Source organism: Lagopus muta, chromosome 8 (genome assembly GCF_023343835.1).
Source record: "Lagopus muta isolate bLagMut1 chromosome 8, bLagMut1 primary, whole genome shotgun sequence".
Classification (NCBI taxonomy): Eukaryota; Metazoa; Chordata; class Aves; order Galliformes; family Phasianidae; genus Lagopus; species Lagopus muta.
In genome coordinates, this window is record NC_064440.1 from 22481158 (window position 1) to 22491925 (window position 10768).

A 10768-nucleotide genomic window follows, 5' to 3' on the forward strand; every position below is an offset into this window, starting at 1 on the left:
CAGTAGGTAGGCAAGCCCTAATGCATCTGTGCACATGTATAACAAATAGATCAAGTGCATCAGAAAACTGACCAAGAATTTGCAGTGGATTGTGTCTCTAAGCACCCTCAGGAGTCAGGGCTCAGAAGATTGTAGTGAAACTGTAAGCAGCCTGGCAGGTTTCCAGCTGATGAGTTAATGCTGCTATAAACTTCAGTAGTTCCTCTCTGAGGCATGCAGAAGGGTGCAGACACTGGGAAAGTAGCCAAGAAAGGCAAAGAGCAGACAGTAAAGCTAAAGGCCAGCCTCAAGGATCCACAACGCTATTGTCTTGGAGGTGGTTTCTTCCCATGCCAGAAACCTTCTCTGTCGCTCCAGTGGAGGGACTGGGAATCAGTAAGCAGATTAAGGTGTGCATTTAGTGCAGAAGAGGCCTGACTTGATTAGCACAGCTTGAGCAAAGGTAGCTGTGCTCCACACCCTTGCCACACTTGTTGGTTGGCAGCACATGGTGCTGCGGAAGGCAGTGGGATCTCATTCATGCCATAGTAGTTCTTTGAGCTTGGAGCTGCAGCCCGGCAGTTTAGGTGTTAACTTGGGTTAGTGCTTGCATTTCAATCCTAGACAGAAAGCACTGAAGACCAGGTAAGTGAGTAGAGCATCAGCAGGTCAGATTCGTGGGGCAAATGGAAAACAAACAGCAAACAGAAACATTTTGTTTTTCTTTTCTCTTGTAGGGAGAGCTAGCAGCAGAAAGCTATTTTTTGTGTTCAGTTTAAGTGAAGCATTTAGCTTGTAAATGTTTTGTGCAGAGTGAGTTTGGGAAAAAAAATAGGCATTACAATGGATTATAACTACGCAATAGGCGATCTGTTCAGCTGATGATGGTTCTTGCTGAGAAGCAGCAGCTTTTGTAGCAGACAATGGGCAGCTAGATTCCTCCCCATGCACACGCACCTCTGGTAACAAACAAAGGAGTTGGCTGCTGAGCAGTGCCTGCCCAGGCTGGGCTCGTGCTTTAGCTGGCTTTTATCCTCCTTGGGCCTCAGCACCAGACTAGACTGAGTGCACTGAAGGCCTGGTGTGGGGATGGTGGTTTGGCATTGCGTGCTGTGGTGCAGTTGTTACACATTGTGCTCAGCCTAACTTCTTCTCGGGTAACCTGGGGTATATTTAGGCCAACTGTGGGGATGTTAGGATCTATAGTGTGGCATCCCAGCTGTAGCAGCACCTTTCTCAACAGGCACCTAAGGGCCCCTGGAGCCAAACTCACTATACCAAAGGCCACCTAAACAGTTCTGTGTTCAGTTTTGAACTTCAGCATCTTGGGAAGGAAGTAAAATTCAGTCTAATTTCTAGTCTATAAAGCAAAAGCAAGGAGAATTCTTAAGAGACTAAAATCTACTTGTAATGAGTGCTGTAACAAACACTGTATTCCCATGGAAGCAAATTTAAATGATCTAAGTTACCCGATGCGACCTCCTGCATATTAAGCATAGTCTGACTGATTAAACAGACTTCTTATGCCAAAAGAGGGAAATAGTGTACCAACTAAAGTTCTACAAGCATGATTAAACAGTAATCACATCTGAGAGGGTGATCTTCGTGTGGTGACCTGTTCGCAGAGCAGCCTGTGGCTGCAGATGTGTCTGCTTGCCTGCAGCAGATCCTTTGTAGAAAAGTAAGATCCATACAGATTTTATATGGTCATGTAGTGCTGAGCTCCACAGGTCTTTCTCTTCTAGCATTGAGTGCTGGGATGCCCATAGTTAGGAATAGTTGAAATAGCAACCTTGTTGCCCGTTTTCCAATTTTGATTTGCTTTTGTTTATTTCTATGAAGTATCAGAAAGCTGTAGTCACAGCTGGCATACTTAACTTCATGAGCCAACAGACTGCAACTCCAGTTACTTGAATAAGAAAAGAGTTACTAAGTAAAAGGGACATTACAAAAGCAGGACAGTAAGAGTGCAGTAATTCATTTGATAATATACAGCACCTAACCTTAAATAGATCAATATGTGGAGAGATCAATTACTTTTCAAATACTATGAAAGAATATTGTTTTTCCCCAAGTATTTCAACTGACTATTTTTCATATAAAGAGTACAGAGTAGCATTATGCTTTTTTTTGTCTTGGGAATAGCAGAAATGAAATAATTTCTTATCAGCCAGAAGGCAAGCTAATGGTAGAAGTTGTTGATACTGAACAACTGTTGGGGGCTGAGCAGTGCATGGTTCCTCTAGATATGAAGGGCATGCTGGGTGAAGTTCCCATAAAGTGGGTGTGCCTTATTAAAAATTAGTGAAAATGGGGACAGAGGTGGAGAAAGTGGAGATGGGAATTGCATTAATTGCATAAACTTTTTGTCATCTGATTTTCTTTTTATAAAGCAACAAAGCGCTATAAGAATAGGCCTGCAGTTTGACATCGATAATTCTCATCTGGGTAGAAGGAATTGTGAATGAATTACACATTTGCTGTTTGTGTGATTGTTGTATGTGTTGCTCGAAAAGTCATGAACAATGATTTGCAGAATTTGGTCTGACATTGCGTTCTATGCAGTGTTTTAAAGGAGGTGGAAAAGAGGACCTGGTGTTGTAAGAAGCACCTGGAGGATGCTTTGAGCTTTTCTGTGCTACCATGATGCAGCACTGGGGCTGTACATAACCTGACTCTGTAAAGCTGCCCTTAGTAGATTCTAAATGAAGGTATTAAAATGCTGAAGAAAAAAGGTATTGTTCTATGTGTGTATATTGGGGGTTTTTTTGTTTGTTTGTTTGTTTTGTTTTCTTTTTTCTTTTTTTTCCTGGAGACTGTGGCAGGTGAATATTTCCTAGCCTAGATATGATATCATAAGCCAAAATCCACCTGTCCTTGCACATTCCTATGCTGTATATAACAATCAGAAAAATCTTTGGACTTGGGACCCAGCTCAGAGGCTGTGCGAGGATCCTGGCTCCCTGGCTGCCTTCTGCTGCGGGCACAGTTCTGCTCCTGGTGCAGAGCTCTGGGCTGAGCTGCTGGGGAGGCAGCCTGAGTGAAGGGCTGTGTCATGCAGAATGAGGCTCCTCATCTTCTGGGGGTTCCTTTGGCCATTTGTATCTCCTCTGAGTTGCTCTGTGTGCTTTCTCCTTGTTAAGATCTGAGAAACAGGCAGTGCGATGCTTGTGCTCTACACTCCTGCTGCCTACATTTCACTCAAGCAAGAGTGTCCTCTGACGTAGTAGTTAGACAAAACTGGTTCTGAAATTCTACCAGAATAGCAGCATTACATACAGGTTTGGCAGTGCCTGATGTTTCTTCACTCCTGTGTTCAGATTGAGACCTTTGAAGAGTGTTAATAAAATCTCTGATCTGAATTGTCAGACTCAGCTATGGCCTGCACTTTCTTTTTGTTCTTCAACATGGGAGTAATCAGACAGGAGTGACAGTGAGCAGACCTCTTCCTGTGCCTGAGATAAGCTGCAGGCCTCCCCTTTCAAGTCCTCCAGCCAGGCAGGAAGCTTTCCAGGGTAGGTAGCACCTGCACACCTCAGTGATAGCAGCTAGCTTCAGGATATAAGGAGGAAAGGCTGCTGTTTAAAAAATACTAATGCACCAATGGAAATACCACTTTGGTCTTCTGCTTCATAAAAAACTGAAAAAGAGCAGATCCTCAGAGGAGACCGTACTGCTCCAGGTCTTGGCCCAGACCAGTTCATGTCCAGAAGCATTTCAAGCTTGTTCACTCTGAAAGATCCATGGACTTTTGAAGTTTGAAGGGAAAGGAAAGGGAAGAACAGTGGATCACATAGAGAACAATCCGTGTATTATAGTGAATGTTGCTTCTGAAAGTAATTCTACTGATTTGTTTTCTGAAATTGGCCACTGATCGCAGAATGGAGGAACCTGTACTGGGTAATTTTGATGTAGGTGTCACTAGAGGTGTGTGCTTGGACAGTGGTGGGTCTGAGATGCTGTGCTAGAGCTGCTTATGCTTTCCATATGCCAAATCTCTGTTAGGTACAGAGTAGGCTGACCAAGTGTTTAGCTCTGTGAGTCCTCCTGGCACTACTAGCGCATGTAGCCATGGCAGAGCCAGCTAGATAGAAGCCAAACCCTGGAATGTATTCAGTCTGTATGCATAACAGGGCAGAGGAATACACCACTGTGCTCTTCAGTCCTAGTGCTGTTGTGGACTGCATAAAATTGCACTATTTTGAGTGCTGTCTGATATTGCCACAGTGATCCCAAATGACTTCAACCTTGAATAGGAGCAAATGTTTTACTGGGGAGGCCAGGTGTGCTGCAGAGCCAAGCTGGGACATTTCTTCTTGCCAGTGAAGAGCTCTTTTAAAGTGGCATGCTCTACTTGGAGCATGGCTCAATGTGACTGTGCTAGCTGGTGGTGTGCTTCAGTCTATATATAATATAGAATATATATATATTATATATATATAATATATAATAGTTGCTCTGATTTTTCTGATTGTGCTGATTTTTCTGATTTTTCTGATTGTGCTGAAGTTTTAGAGTGTAAGTCTGCTATGTCACTAAAATAGGTGTTTGGGGGAAAAGGTCTTCCTAAGTGAAGTTTGAAAGACATCAGCCTTACTGTAAAATCTTTCTGTTCTTATTTTGGGAGTCTGCAGTAAGTTCTTCCCTGTATTATTAATCCTTCTGGCAGGCAGAGTTCATTTGTTTGTGTGTTAGTCTTCAAGCTGCTGGATGAATTATAGATTTAATTATGGTCCAGGTGCTCAGAGCTTTGCTGTTTGTCTAAAAGTGAAATATAAAGGAAAAGTAAGTCAGAGTAATTTTTTGGCTTGTTGAATAAATGTAAACGTCGGAAAACCATGTCGAGGTATAAATAAAGAAAGGATTTACTTCATACAGAATGTTGTTATCTGCTCCACTTGGTGGGAAAATTCATGCTCTGCATTGCATTGGGACACACCTTTTATGGCTAGTGCTGTACACAGCGAAAGCTTAGCAACTTTCACCTGTGATTTCCCATGCTTTTAGACAAAATTTCTTCTGCAATTACAGCCAACTACTCATGGCCCAAGATTGAACTGAGTTAACACAATCATGACAAGAAAAGCTGCCTGGATTTCCTGATAGGTGGAGATAAGCCACCTGCTACTTGTAGTGTTCATCTCTGTAACTCCCATCTTTCCATCTTTGCTTGGCACAGTCTTATTCACAGTCCTCAAATGTTCTCTTACTGTAACACGACTTATTTATTTATGTTTGTTTCTTGTCCTAAAACAATTTTCCATCATACTTTGCTTTAATCTGTATGAAAATAATCTTTTGGGGTGACATTTAATTCCATGAGAGCTCTTTTCATAACTTGTTGTTCACAGTAAGAGCGGAATGTAAGATCCATGGAAAAGTATAATTTCTGCATTTTGCAAACTTATTTTTTCTGGCAGCTATAGAACTCCTTTAAAAACCTGAATTGATGCATTCTCCCCACTAGCATTGGTTCTTTCTCATTAGATCCTTGGATCCTGGCTGTCCAAAGTATGTTTTCTGGGGCAAGCTTTAAATCTTTTTCTTGCCATATAGCTAAATGCCAGCAGATCAGAGCTTCTTCCCCATGAAGACAGTGCTGGGACACAGAGCTGCTCTGAAACTAAGGGCAGGGCTGCAGCAGGCAGCTCCCCATCCCCGCAGGGCAGCGTGGGCAGGGAATGGCACTGCAGCTTCTGTGTGTGTGTGTGAATGTGTGCATGCATACAAATAAACTGTGTATTTATACTGTGAGGAGGTGTTTTCTTTTTACTGAGATTTCAAAGGATATTTGGTCCAAGGGCAGGTGTATGAGCTACACTAATTCATTCGGACTCATTTCTCTTCCTCTTGTTTCTACATTTTTAATTACCGCCTTTCTGCTCTGTGGCCTTGAGTCAGAGAAAGCACACCTCAACTTCCTCACCTTTTCCAGGATAGCCCTTGCGTGTATGAGTGCAAGTGCTTTTCTGAAGGAAGCATGAATTGGCCCTGTGTCAGCTGCCATGGGACATCACTTGGCAGGGCTGTGGAATAACACACGTATGTGTCTGCTGCGGTACACGGGACAACAAATGAAAACAACATTTCTTAATGTAACTAGCTGTTGTAGTATGGTGTTATGCTTACAATTGCAATAACGTGACATTTTCAGATGAAGATCGGCTGCTTTCACAAGATCAGTTTCATCTTGCAACTGTCCCCTTATCCTCCTTTTCATTTGGGGTGTAGACAAACCATACCGTAGTTTCATTTTTCTTTTTGGTGCTGCATAACAGGTACCCTCAGGAGTCTGCTGCTCCCCAGACAGAATTAACATATTTGATGTGTCTCCCGAGGAAGCAGCCAAAAGTACACGCTCTGACCTCATCTTTCAGCTTTTTCATTTCCTTTACTGGCACTTAATGAAGTTACCAGCACAACCATTAGAGATGATTATGGAATTATTCAGTTTCTTGTTGTACTGTTTAAGCGTGAAGTATTGATGCTGATTCTTCATTTTGGCGTGGTATGTCCATGGCAGTTTGCTGTGGTTGTCAGTTATGAAGTGCACTGGATGTTGGAGGTGGTAAGGAGCTTGTTTATGTGGGCGAAATCTGCTTGTTTTAGAGCACCTTGATATTTTGGTTTGGCACAAGGAGAAATTAAGTTAAATTTTAGGTGTCACTTCTTAATGTCTCTGTATTTTCCTTGCTTTTTGATGCTCAGTGCATTTCCAAAAGTTTTGGTACTGTCATTGGATTCATTTCTTCTGCCTTGCTATTAGCACTCTGAAGAGCTGTGCAACCCTGTTTGTGATGTTGTTGTGGTTAGTGGCTCTGTGAGTAGAGCCTTACAGATTTTAAGTTTTCTTGATATGAGGCAGCTTTTGAATGGGGACGATGTGCGTTCTATTTCTTAATTTGCATACATCTTTAATGTGGCAGTGTTTAGAATAAGATTAGGAAGTAAACTCTTTGTACGGATTTTCCCATTAGGGAGCCTAAATTTAGCTTCTCTTTTACGTAAAGATAATTTGAGATTGTAAAATTTGTGGGAGATTCGTGAATGAATGGAGCGCGTGTTGACCATGTATAGGATTTCAAGTCCTTTACTAGGGAAGGAAATGCAGCTGGTGGCTGTATGTTGGTGTGATGGAGTGCTGTCACTGGCTGCTAGCTTAGAACCACATTTTTGTCTGGTAATTTGTTCATTGTCCTGTCCTTAGATTATTCAATAAAACATGTGGTGAAACAGTAGAAGAGCTCCTAGACTTTGTCTTCCAAACAGCTATTGCTGTCTTATACAAGGTTCTTCATGTCTTATACAAGAGTCATTTTTCTTGACAGCAAACATGATTATGAAGAATTATTTGCTCTTCACATGTTACTATATATTTTTATTTAAAAACTGATATATTTTTATTTTAAAACTATTTAAGAACTTTTATAGATCAGTCCTTTTCCCTTGGTTGGAAGCCAAATGGAATGCACTGTAATTTCTGGGGACAGAAGTGCTACTGCATGAAATCCTTCTTGACGTGTTTTTCTCTGTATTTTTAACTTCAAGATCATGCCACACTCCTCAAATTCCTCGTTTCTAGTACTGACTGTTCTTAGTGGGCTTGACATATTCATTGCTTTTTGCATGTGGTTGTGAATAGCTTCTTATAGTGGTGAGGTGTGTTAAACGAGGTTGGCTTTGCACCACTGACTTGTGATCCTAAACAGTGCTTTGCTGTAAGCACACTCTAGATGCCCTCTGCCTAATGCTGAGGAACTTTTTCCTTGAAAATCGTGTGCCTTTTTAATGTGTCATGGCTCAATTATCACGTTGGGTTTTGGCTGCCAAAATAGCCGTATATATTGTCTAGCGAGTGACAGCCTGGGCCTTTCTCTCTCCCTGGCTGTTTGCCAGCTGTTTAATTGGAGCCCTGTGTTTGCTGTGTGTCACATCTTATGGTGGTCTATTATACCCAGCTAAAACAATATTTTGAAAATATTTCAAATGTAAACTAATTCTGTGAGAGTTTACATCCTGTTATTTACATGATCTGCTGAGGATGCCATGTAGGTCATTTTTTTCCTTACAAATATGAACATTTGTACCTCAGATCATCTCCTGAATTTCTAGGGCAGAGAGAAGGAAAGATGGGGATGCAGAAATGCTATCCTGTCCCCATGAGAGAAGTAATTAATGTTGTACACTCTCCACGTAATTTTTCATTTGTCGTTTCAGAGGCATTTTTAAAGCCAAATATTCTCTTTCTTCTGCCCTTTGGAAAAGAGCACAGACATACAGCGGAGATCCCAGTGGAGTAGCAAAGCCTGTGGGTTGTGTTTCTCATCCAACAGATATACTCTGGGTGGAAACGGCCCTGGGTTTTGAGTGAGTGGTGCCAGAGGCAGGGAAGGATGCGGCTGCTGTGACAGCACGTTGGGTTCAGCAGCCAGCTTCCAGTCAGCAAAGACTCATGGCTCACATTGCTCATGGCAGAGATGGACTCCAGATCTGTGTCCCAGCCCCACACATCTGGGGGTAGAGCACATGGTGTGATACCACTGTGTTAGGGATGAAGTGCCCCACCATGCCTGAGTGGGGGATCTTTGCACTAAGTGTGAATCCATGAGAGCTTTCAATGCTCATCTGTGCAGAACTATTAATCTCTTGCTCATTCTTTCTCAAAAGAGCATCTTGGGGAATTATGACTCCTGGGCGAGATTCCTTTGCCTTAGCCTTGCCTTAGCCTTAGTCATGAATGTACGTTAGCTGACATTCTTGACTATGTAGATATTTTTGGAAGAAACTTTTTCGCTGCTTTAAGAAGAAAGCAGGATTTGTTCTACTGTTTGTTCAGTAAGAAGGCAGTCTGTTTAACAAGAAAGAAATGATAAAAGTCTAAGGAAACAGCTTTACAATTTTAGGTCAGAGGAGAACAGAGCAGAAGAGAGCTTGAGAAAGATTCCATTTTTGTGCAGAACTCCAGATTTATAATTAAATAGTAAGTGTTGGCATTTTAAAAATGGAGAGGAAAAGATAGCCTGTAGGCAGGATTAGATCGACAATGTTTTTTTCTTCTTAATCAGAGGGGAAAACATCCCATCTGGATAAAGCCATCTAGCATTTTGGAAGATGTCTGATTTTAAAATGCATATTTATAACGGGAAGTAACATTGTTGGAGTTCATGATGTTAAGGCTGTTTTGTGGAAAGAGTGGTATTGTGTGTATGCATAATATACTTGAGTGTGTGTGTGTGTGTGTGGATGTTTTTTCTAGCAAATATATCCCCACCTTTGTATGTCCTCTTCAGGTAGGGAAATGGCATGAGAAGACACCTGGGTATATGAGGCAGTGTGGGTTTGAGTGATGGTGGCACTTCTGCTGCGCTGTATTGAGTGTATTTTATGTGTGAGTTTTTTGCATGTTTTAAATCACAGTACTTTTTTGGGAGTCTAGAGACATCAACTAACTCTTATAATGTACAGATCAAGTTGGTGCTGAGAGGTAGCTTGGCAGAAGTTCTTACTGTGGACGTGCCACCAGATTTGATAAGGTAGGCATGTGTGTGTGCTGCCAAGACAGAGAATTTGGGCAGCCTCCTCAGGTGTAGATTTAAAGGATTTGTTAAGAAGTTGTATTCTCAGTCTCTGACTTTCCACATCTTGTCCCTCCCTCTCCCTTCTCTACAGTTGCAAGGTGGAAATAACCGGGGCTGAGCACTGGCTCTTTGGGTGGAATACAGGCTGTGGCTTGGTAGCCGTTTTGAAGAAATGAGACTTCCTCTCCAGGAAGGTGCAATGTTCAGAGCTAAAGCAGGCCATGAAAGGGACACTTCCCTTTCTGTCAAATTGGCTTTGGTTTCTCAGATCCATTATGCTGGAATGCAGCCCTGAAACACCAATTTTCTTGTAAGAAGGAAGCAGAGCCAATTGATTTAAACTTCGAGTTGTGTCTGCTGGCGATTTCCAGCAGCAGCTAATTGCAGCCAGCAGCTCTCAGCAGCAGGTGACCGAGCTGTTCCTCCTCACAAAGAAAGCAGGGAGCTTAAACCTGCACAGAGATTTTTTTGTTTTGTTTTGTTTTGTTTGTTTGTTTGTTTTTTTCTTTTCCCCTTGAGATTGTAAAGCAGAGGTTAAATTCTTCAAGTGGGCATTGATGTGACGTGTGCCAAGAGAAATCTTCCAAAATTAGGTAAATCATTTTATTGTGCAAACAGTATCTTAGCTGTTCCCTTAAACTGGAAGGTAACTTGCAGGGCTTTGTTCTGTATCCCTGTATCTTTTCAAGCCTATGTGATATGCATGTTTAAGTTCTGATATGAGTACCCAGCTCGCTCTTGATGCTGGAAGTTCCACAAATTACTCCAGGGTAAATAAAATGGTGCAGACCTTTCTGCTGAATTGAAACAGTAGATTTGAAAATGCTTTCAGGTACCGAAAATTTTACACTTCTTGAAATCGAGGCTTGAATTTCCTTGTGCAAGAATGAGCCTTTCAAATAAAGCACAGGGCACGGTTTTTTCGAATTCCCATCACTAGATGGCGGTGCTTAGTAGACTAACAGCCGGGTGTTACTGTGAAAATAGCCAACGTTAATGTACATCGACAGAGTAATTCAAAAATATTTAGATCTTTCAGCGCGCTTGTCTTTGCTTTCTTCCTTTCTAAATCCCACCTGTAATTGCTCAGGAGAGACTGCCTCATGTGAGTGTTATTTCTGCACGTAGAGCTCCTGCAGTCTGCTGCAGCTCCTGCCGTATCTCTGCTCCCTCCCTTGCTTCACTCGGACCCGTGTTGAGGTCACTGGTTT

The 10768-nt window shown here is 42.1% G+C and overlaps 1 protein-coding gene across 2 annotated transcripts in view; it reads left to right on the forward strand.

Moving 5' to 3' along the window:
• Positions 1 to 10768, forward strand: part of UBE2E3 (ubiquitin conjugating enzyme E2 E3) — a 54679-nt gene that overhangs the window by 13597 nt on the left and 30314 nt on the right. The gene's annotated exons all lie outside the window — the stretch shown is intronic.